General features: G+C 45.9%; 1 protein-coding gene across 2 annotated transcripts in view; it reads left to right on the top strand.

Moving 5' to 3' along the window:
* The first annotated feature begins 1,456 nt into the window (after positions 1-1,456).
* Positions 1,457-9,100, top strand: part of HPCAL4 (hippocalcin like 4) — a 61,583-nt gene continuing 53,939 nt past the window's right edge. Inside the window, exon 1 of one of the 2 annotated variants that reach the window (XM_069223420.1) lies at positions 1,457-2,239. The gene's annotated coding sequence lies outside the window, so the exon portion shown is untranslated. Of the gene's footprint in view, positions 2,240-3,128; positions 3,441-9,100 lie in introns of those variants that run through there. The other variant, XM_069223421.1, reaches the window with a different exon arrangement.

Here is a 9,100-nt window from a genome sequence, read left to right as displayed (position 1 = left end):
AGGCAAAAAAAAAATACTGGCCTTCAAAAATAAGTGCCGGTGCTCACCACTGGAAACAACAAGCACAAATTAAGCACTGACCAACGTTCATACACAAAACCTCATATGGGCAAGCATTGCAATTTCTACACCTGCCTATGCACAAGCTGTCATATGCGCTCCTGCTAACAAACTCATGTATACACGACAAAACGTGCTGGGTGGAACGCTTTAATTGATCTCAATGGCAATCACTCTGACCCACATTCCAGTCCACTGTTTCATTTGCTTGTGTGCACGAGACCCACTGCTGTTGAAACAGGTCCTGAGTTGCTTGTGCTGTGATTCAGAGAGCACCTGGCCTGGCAGTTCAGGTTGGGCTGTTCCCATCTGAGCTGGTCAAGACTGATTTGCATATGGCTGGGTCCGAACTGAGATGACATGGTGTGCAAAACAGCAATGGATTGGGATGCACCCCAAATAATTACCAGTGGCTGAGATTAATTCAAGCATTCCATCCATCACTTTTTTGTATACTTTATTTGTGTGTCCATGTCACAGACAGAAACCAACCTTAATTCGTTTTATCTTCAAAATGGACAGTCCAGACCCAATTGCCAGGGCACATCCACTCTGAAAGAGAATAAAGGCACTTGGTACTGGTTTCGCCCTTGTTTGACCTCGTAAATGAGCTGCAGTTTGAGTCCGATGGCGCAGCGAACTTGCAGCTCGTGTCTGGGCATACTAGACTGGAGGCTCACTTAGAAGAAAAGGTGGTACGCCTGAATTACTATCACCCATTGTTAAGCAGGACGGGCCGTGTTCGAGGAAATCGTTTTTGGCTCGTCTTCTGTCATTACAGAAATGAATCGACTTCAGACTCGGGAACCTGCAAATACACAGCAGTTCACACTCCACGGTTCGCTCCATGCAGGAAACTACGCTATTTTCCATTTCCAGCGTAATAAATAAACAGATGATTCTGGGTACATTTTTCCAGGAAACAGGTCACTTGTTCAGATGTGAAGCTGGATAAAACAGAGCAGGTGGTCTGTTTTGTATGTAGGATGGCGCGTTTCGCTGCATGATTTGTATGTTCTGTGGCTCTTTGTGCAATGCGATTACCCCCGGTGTGTTTCTGTTCCTTCGTGCGCATGTAGCGACTGTGTGCGTGCTATGTGGTGCGCTTTATCTGCTATGTGTCGTTTATTGTGCGCTGAGAAACAATAGGCGTGTCTTTTTTTTTTCATGGTTAGACGTGTGGGAACGATTCTTAAATTTTTTTGAGGCGTGTTGTCTTATAGAGCGTGAATCTTTAGTGTGTTTACGTTTCTACCTGGTTTGCTGTATAATCCATCTGTCGTCTGTTACTTGTGGGGTGAAGTTGGAGGGTGGGTGTCGGTCATTTGCAAAACCATCAACATTTGTAAGACGAAAACAACAGCAGTCCCGATCAGAATTTCGATGGGACGTGTTCAGTCTCCTTGAAATGCTCTGAGCAAGAGAACGACAGAATCAAGGGCAGGTGCGCAGCTGGCGGCGTTTGCCCGTGTCCCCGCCATCGCCCACTCGCCCCGAGAGCTTCCTCCGCCCCCGGAGTGACCATCGCACTGTAGGTCACGACGAGGAGAGCGCCCCCAGGCGGAAGGGGCCGCCCTGGGCCTGCGCCCCACAACAGCCGCGCACCCCTCAAACTACAGAGGGCACGTGCGTTCGCGCGAGGGGCCGAGCGCGGCGCGAGCGCGCGGCACGCGCACATTCTCATACAAGACGCGCGAGCGGCGGCAGCAGCAGCAGCAGGAGGAGCGGCGGGTCCTGCGCGAGCTAGCGAGGCGTAGAGGCTGCAGGCACTGAGGTACAGGTGCAGAGGCGGCGAGGTACAGACACAGAGGCAGCAAGGCACGGAGGCAACGAGGCTCAAGTGTAAGGGGCGAGTAGGCATCGAGGCGCAGAGGCTGAAGTGTTGTAGCTGTTAGAAACAAGGCAGCGGAGGCAGAGATACTGAGGCATCGAGGCGCAGGGGTTGTCAGGTGTATAGACTAGTCGCAGAGCGTGCGGTGCAGAAGCTGTCAGGTGCGGAGACGCTGAGGCATCGAGGCACAGAGATCCTGCGGCACAGGAATCGCGGCGCTGAGACACCGAGGCGCTGACACATCGAGGCTGAAAGGTAGTGAGGTGTCGAGCAGGTGCGACCCCCTGGGGGGCCCACACCCCGTGTACACGGAGCGGAGAGCCTGACCATACACGAGATAGTATACAGGTAAGAGGTTTCGGACACCTGCCCTCCAACTCCGGGTTCCATCCACATTTGCTGCTCTATTTCCTTTCTGCCACCCTTCGCGGCCCCTGATCCCTCCTCCACCACCACAGCTCCTGTGTCTGCTGATTTCACTGCATATCTACTGCCCTTTACCTACAACTACCCATCGCCACATGACCCTTGTCTCTCGTTTACGTCTGACCCCTCCCGAACCCCCCATTTACTGTCCTTCCCATTAGTCGCTGCCACTCAACTAGTTCACTGCCCTCTATCCATGCCAACCCCCTCCACCTCTTCCTTCGGTAGCACCCCAACCTGTAACACTTACTGTGTGTGTCCGCGCCCCCTTCCCCGATCACCTCCTCAGTCACTGCCCCGGTCATTTACTGACCCCACTCCCCCAAATATAAGATCAAATGACGCCTCCTGCCCCCCTCGCCCTCTCACTTCCACATTAATTATCTCTAACCACCCCTTACCAATTCACTACCCATCCTCCCCGCCATCTGCCTTTACAGACCTCCCAACCTTCAGGTCCACTGCCCCGCCACATTCACCGATTTCCTCTCCCACCCACACTTCAGATTTCCTGCCCCACTCCCCCACTCTTCTCCATCCACTGCCCTTCATTCCCCGAGCCCACCGCTTCGTGTTAGTAATTGGCCTTCACTCTCTCCTTTTACTGCCCTTTCCCTCCACGGATCCCCTGCTCCAGCCTCGCCGAGGTAACGCCTGTGGACGAGCTGCTCCGTAGCTCACGCCACCCACTCTATCGAAGAGGAACCATTCCTACTTATATGAGGAAATGTTTTTGAGCCATTTGGGTGGCTTCCGGAGATTTACCGCCCCCACCCTATGGAAAAAGAGCGGGGACAGGGGGTCTTATTTCGAGAAGGATATGGTTCCAGGTGGGGAATGGATGGGCGCAGAGGCAGCATTAATTACACCTTGTAATGGTGCCCTCTTCAGTAGGCCAGCGTGTTTTAGTTGCTAGGAGATGTAAGCTGGCACTCATTTTGCTGACTGGTTCCAGACCAGGGTTCTAACCCCTTCTGCCCCCACTTGACTACATGCTGTGTTTATCGGCAGATTACCACTTTCTGCTCCACTTTGCACGTCTACCAAAAAAAGTAGCGCTTGGAAGTTCGCTCGGTGCTTTATCAGCTGCTATGTAAACAGCCGTAGATCAGTGCAAGAGAAGGTGAGTGAAATGCAGGTTGCCTATTGTGAACACACGTCACGGTGTGGAGAGCAAACGCGACATATTGTGAATACATAGTATATTTGGCCTGGGGAAAAAGTCAGCTGTTAAGAATTCAGCAGTTGAGCTTTGCTGGTAAAACAAAACAAAACAAAAAAAACAAAACCTTTTTCATTTGCCTTGGGAACACAGTGGGAAACGTGCATTCATGCATTTCTTGCATTTTTTCGCATCTTTTTGATTGTCTGGTGCTTGATGGCAGAATGATGGAAGTGTTTCCGGTTGGGTGATATCACATCAGTTCTCAGTTTAAGCTAATGTGCTCTGCAGCATTTTGACTTCATCGGTATTCTGCCCCTTTATGTTTTGAAATTCCCTTTGTGACCTGCCCAATCTTGTCTTTCGTGCTGTTTGAAACAAAAGATTCTTGCAAAATAGCGCGCTTGTTTTCTTGCTATTTTTGCTGCACATGTACAGGTTTATTCTTTTTTTCTGAGCTTCACTTCGGTTTCCTCAACCTAGAAAGAGCCAGCCAGCATTCTGTGCTCATACTTACATGAAGCATATTCCTGGCGCTGTAGGTAAATCAACTAGGTTTTTGAGATTGGATCTTTCTGTGTGAAGATGTGTTTTTTCAGAATGCACCTTTTTGATGCTTTGGCAGTCAGGTTGCCCATTTTTGTGACTTGGTAGTCTGCTTTCGAGAATCATTTTTTTAAGCTCTTTGTGTGAAATCTGTCAGAGGAGATTTTGTGAAGACTGAGGGTTTCTTAGGAGACGGGTTGGGGATTTTTAGCATTGCTGTGCAGAACTTCCAGGCGAGGATAGTCAGTGCCCACCAGAGTGACATGAACACTGATCTCTGTGTTTGTGAACCAAGATGTTGCAGCAGGACAGCGGTTCTTAATCGTTTGTCTTCAGTGGGCCCCAGCCAAATCAATTTATGCGATTTGAACCTAAAAACAACTCACCAAACTAAAGAACCAAGCACGCATCAATCAAGCATACAAATTATACAACATTTTACTTAATTTGAAAACCAAAAACTATACAAAAATCGATATTTTAATGGGTAAGTTGGAGCTTTTCAAAATGTGGTTTATTTCTAAAAGACAAAAGCAATAGGCTAGACTGTAACATATTTTGTCTTTTTATGCTCCAAAAGGATCCTCTCTTTTTTTGGCAAATATTAGTGCTTCAGTTGAGGACACCAATCGTCCATACTACAGTTTGCTGTACTTGCGCTGCTCTCTCAAGTCAAGTTAAGGATACCAGTTTCATTTTCACCCTTCAATTTCGGATTCTTTAAAATTTTGAAAGCGTTTTAAAATTTTCAAATTACATTTAGATTTTTACTTTATTAATCTGTTTAAATAATTTTGTTTTCTAAACAGTCACAGACCCCTTTCTGTAGGAAATAATCCCAGTTTTTAGGTTCCAACATTCCTATGGCTGTTGCACATGCTTGGGTATGAATTTCCCTTTGGTTGTAATGTTTACCGGGCACACCATATTTTACCTGTTTAAGGCAGATTTCTCAAAGTAGGTACCTGAGGCGGTCTGTGGCTTTGCAGAAAATTACTACCTGGATATGTCTGTCTTTTATGGTGACGGAGGTGTCTAATAATTTAATTTCCTTTGGGCGTGTATGTGTTTGAAGTTGACTGATGGGTGACATTCCTTGTCGTTTTTATGATGCTAGCTGAAAGCAAGGCTCATCTGCAGTCTGCGTTAGTAGAAGAAAATCAATGTAATTGTAAAAATTAGAGGACAGGTGTAGCAGGTAGCCGACAGGAATCACCCTACCTTACACAACACAACCCCTTGGTTTTGCTAAGGAGACTGATATTTAGTTATTTTCAGATGATAGCAGCTGGTACTGTTCCCAAATGACTGCCTTTTCACTCTTTGGACAGGGAACTCCGTGTCAGGAGGACACGTTGCTGAAAGAAGGTCAGAGATGGTCTTCAAGCAGAACCTGAACTCTTAGGGTGTGCCGGAGTTCGGGAGGAGTGGAGGTTGTGTATCTGTTGAACCGTGTTTGTAACATTCTGCCAGGTACAATGCAGATGTATTGCTGTAGAAAGATGCATCTGCCCTGGGTTCTCAGACCCCCTGGCTGCAGCGGGGGACAGTTCAGTGCATTGGAGCACATGCTGCTGAGAATCTGCCAAAAACGTCACTAAAAACAAATTGCTTAGGCACCCAAATATCCACCATCCAAACGTGAACCGGATTCTAACCCACATAAAACTGATGTGATGTTTTTGGGTGTCCAAAGGGACTAGTCCAGTTTCATAGTTCCGGTGCTCTATTAGCAGGGCAATGGTGGCTCCTTTGGTTAGTTCCAAAGGATGTATTGAGTACAATTCAGATAGAGACCTCTTACGGCCCCAGCTGTTCTTTAGGGTCAGAGATTAAACGGGGTACTACTTTAAAGAAATTAACACTGGTTTAAGGTATTCTCTCTGTGTAGGACAGGCCTAAAAAAAACATAAAAATGTGAGTAAAACTGTAGGTCGAGTAACTTGAATAATTTACTCGATCTAACTGTACTGTACTTGACCCATAAACGGGTCTCAAATTGTGTGATCCTAGGCAAATTTTCTTTATTCTCACATCAGTGCACCTTCAAATACGTGAGTTCACAATTTCTGCTGTGCAAAAACAATTCTTTAGTTTGATTAAGTAGACTAAATGCTTGCTTCGTGTATAATGTGGGGACTATTTATGAGGAAAATGATGCAAGAGTGATACAAACCTTAAGACAGATTTTTGAAGCCATGCAAAGCCACTTTGCGTGGTTCTGAGTGGCTCCAAAAATTTGGATTAACGCAATGCAGCATAAGTCGCTGAATTACTCTGCCTTAGGAAGGCGTTCCATGGGCGTAGCATGGGTGTTCCCGCACATCTCTCATGGATTTTGATGCATCCCCAGATTTACAAGAGCTTCTAAACCTGGGAATTCGCCTAAGTCGTACACTTTCCCAGGGGAGGCATAACAAGGAGAAATATTTCTATTTCTCCTTGTTTCTTCATCTTTCTCTGTGTGCTGTATTTTGCAGCACACAGAGAAAGAGGAATATGACTGTGTTCATTCTCATTTTTATCACCACAGACTCCCACAACTGTTTTTGTGCAGGAAAGTGTCCCTTCTGGCCCCAAAAAAATCCTCCATTGTGCACCAGCGCATGGGAAAGGACAGGAATGCACCATTTTGCCTTAAATATGGCCCATTCCTACCCTTTCCCTGTCACGCAGTGCAGCAAGGTGATTTGCTGCATTGCACTGCGTGACTTCCTCATAAATGAAGCCCTAAGAATCTAGCCCACATATAGGGTACACATGATCCCTGACTTGCCTCTTAGTTTACTAATAGCATTGCTATAAGGGCAGGAACATTTCTCAGTTTATGTTTAATCACTCACTTTTAATATAGTTATAGTACTAAGGCATGATGTGGTAGTGCACTGCCATTTACAGACAGTACATTTCCAAGAAAAAGCCAAAAACCTTCCCACTAATTTACAGCTTTACTGATAAAACTATATAGTGAATTGCAAATAATCTGTGACATTTGGATTTCAGGAAACATATTTATCATTTGCACATCAAAAAGTAAAGTGTTCTGATTTGTATTCATCCTAATAAAATATTTTTTTCATCACTCAGAAGTACAAAAATGAGTTTTCACAACTACTGAAATATATATTCGAAATGTTTGTACAGTTGACTTATGAGCCATTTAAATGTGTGTTAGGAAAATTCTGACACCCTACAGCCTTTCATTTAATACTCTTTGTACAGCAGGTCAGACAGTTTACTTTACAAATTCCTGGAACTTTGCAGTCAGGGAAAGAAAGGTAATTGTAAGAAGACTAACTTGACTTTTGACCTCTGCATCTGAACTAAGAGCAAGTGTGTCAAGAAAAAGACAGTTAAAGACCTCTTTATTGTTCCTTCACTTTCTGACTGAACAAAATACCTGTTCTTTGTCAACTTGCTATGTCCTAAAAATAGCTCAACCTGATAAAATATGACTCCCCCTAGCAAGTGGGCAAGTAGATGTTTTGAGGCCTGTAGGTAGAACCTTTGTGTGCCTGCTACTGGTAAAATGTTCAGATGGTAAAGCACCCCAGGTAGCTGGACCAATCATTGGATGGTCCATTTTGCAGGAGCAACTAGGGGACAGATATTAGGTTTAGTATCCAGTTGCTTCTTTAGAACAAAATATCTCAGCCCTGTTGTCTCCCAGAGAGGCCGTCAAACTTCTTTCAAAGAAAATATCTTTGGGTCGGTTTTGTCCTGCTGGTCAACAAAGTCGTTGTGGCTCCAGGGCAGCGCACTTCTTTAAGAAGACCTCTTATCAGGTGTCAGTCAACTGGGTTTCGTCCCTTGGAATCCTCATCCGGGATCAGATCTCTATGTAAGAAGAAGCAAAGCAATTCAGAACATCAAGGTTTCCTCCAGGGTTCTAGGCTTGTTCTCAGCCCTGTGTATGACAGCAGCTTGCTGCGTCTTGCACTGGGCAGGTGTCCATCTGTGCTTGTGCATGAATTGTACAATGTGGATGTTGCCCCTACATCATGACTACACTTAGGCAATTAAGTCAGTATTGTCTAAAAATATGGGCACTGATGGGATGCCATAGGAAACTAAGTTGTGTTGCAAGGGTCAATAATCTTAACCCCAGCCGCAAAGGCTTTCACGTAGGAGGGGCAAGGCAAGCACAATTGGTCAAACTATAGGAGGGCAATGTCAGGGGCTGGCAGCAGATAGCACAAGAGGAGGATTGTACCCAACTCTAGTCAGACACCCTGCGCAGGGGTAATCTGTTGCCAAGGTGATCTGGGAGTAGATGTGCTCTAGTTGTTCTGTCAGGTTAGGGCAGTCTTTTGTGCAGAGGGAGGGATCAGAGTTGAAGGTGTTATATATTTCAGCCTGAAACCAAACCGGTGAAAAGCTGTGGGATTTCCAAGACACCACACAGGGCAGGTGTCTCCAATGGCAAAATATGCCAGAAAGGCTTATGCTGTGCATAAAACTCCTACGTTATGCATGCAGTATGTCCTTTCACAGGGTACCATTCTTACAGTATCTTGTCTGCAGACAGATAATACAATGCATTTGCACGGAGGAAAGTGAAGGGCCCCTTTAATGGGGGATGAGTGGATATTACATGTAGAGAATTGGTGAATTCTGTCACCAGGAGGTGCAGGTAAAAAGGAGTGTCCTCCTTGTTAGACCCCCACCTGTCACGAGTGTCCCCAGAGTCTGCTACTAGGGGGCAGTTCAGCTGTTAATCTCCACCATATGTGGGCTTACTCTCCCAGCTACTTCCTGGCCAGCAAACCCTTGTGGTTGGCTAGTGGTACTTAAAACACTCTGGTGCACTCTCATCGACTTGCAGGGAGAACACAGGGCAGAAAAATGTTGAATAAGGCACAAAAGCATAGTTTATCGTAGCACGCAAGAACCGTCAGTCCTAACCTGGGTCACTGCACCAGAGTGATTGTTAGTCCAATTTGTTAGAAAATACAGCGTGTAATGTTACGAGATTAAGTGCAGACTCGGGAGAGGCGTCCTTCAAGGAGCTTTTTTTGAAACAGTGAACTTGCACTCGGGAATAGACGCCGAAGGAAGAGAAATTAATCAAGGAC

The sequence above is a fragment of the Pleurodeles waltl genome, chromosome 3_1 (assembly GCF_031143425.1).
Source record: "Pleurodeles waltl isolate 20211129_DDA chromosome 3_1, aPleWal1.hap1.20221129, whole genome shotgun sequence".
In the NCBI taxonomy this organism is placed as follows: Eukaryota; Metazoa; Chordata; class Amphibia; order Caudata; family Salamandridae; genus Pleurodeles; species Pleurodeles waltl.
Note: the sequence above shows the minus strand (reverse complement) of the source record. Positions and strands in the feature narration are given on the sequence as shown.